Source organism: Camelina sativa, chromosome 14 (assembly GCF_030686135.1).
Source record: "Camelina sativa cultivar CO46 ecotype springtype chromosome 14, ASM3068613v1".
NCBI classification, from domain to species: Eukaryota; Viridiplantae; Streptophyta; class Magnoliopsida; order Brassicales; family Brassicaceae; genus Camelina; species Camelina sativa.
This window is the reverse complement of record NC_141893.1, coordinates 34,398,095-34,398,720: the sequence shown is the minus strand read 5'-3', so window position 1 is coordinate 34,398,720 and position 626 is coordinate 34,398,095. Positions and strand designations below refer to the sequence as shown.

Sequence of the window (626 nt, the reverse complement as noted above, 5' to 3'; positions counted from 1 at the left end):
TCCAGCTTAGCATTCACTGTAGCAAACTGATTTGAACCATTGCCCTCATGTGCTCTTTTCCGCTCTAAGTCTGCATTCTTGGTACTGTTGCTTGATGCTAGCCTCTCTATCACTTTTCTGCCTCATCTGGGTATCTTGTCTTGAAGTTCCCATCACTATGCAGCATCCAAAGCCATCTGATACCTCCAATCAATTCCGCTGAAGAAGATACTGATCAGCTGCACATCTGAGAACCCATGATGCGGACAGTCTCTCTGGTATGCTTTGAATCTCACCCAAGCAGCTTTGTAAGATTCAGTTGGTCCTTGTCTAAAGGTAGAGAGCTTGATCCTTAGCTCATCAGACATTGCATCATCATAGAAGTAATTGAGGAATGCCACCTTGATATCATTCCAGGTCTTCAGAGATCCTGGCTTGAGTTGCCTTAGCCAATGAGAAGCTTCCCCAGCAAGAGAGTAGGGGAAAAAGCTTGCAGTAAAGATAATCCTCTGTAACTCCATTGGCCTTGATGCTTGTAACTATGTCCTCAAAGTGCTCAATATGGTCTAGAGGCTTCTCATGCGGCAAGTTCTGGAATGGTCTTTGTCCAACAAGAGCGAAGTAGGCAGGCTTCAGCTCAAAATCAT

At 44.9% G+C, this 626-nt stretch overlaps 1 non-coding gene across 1 annotated transcript; it reads left to right on the top strand.

Annotated features, from left to right (window-relative positions):
• The first annotated feature begins 231 nt into the window (after positions 1–231).
• LOC147929032 (small nucleolar RNA R71) lies at positions 232–338 on the top strand. The gene has a single exon (XR_015581173.1). It is a non-coding gene; the product is annotated as a small nucleolar RNA R71 (small nucleolar RNA).
• The last annotated feature ends 288 nt before the right edge of the window (positions 339–626 follow it).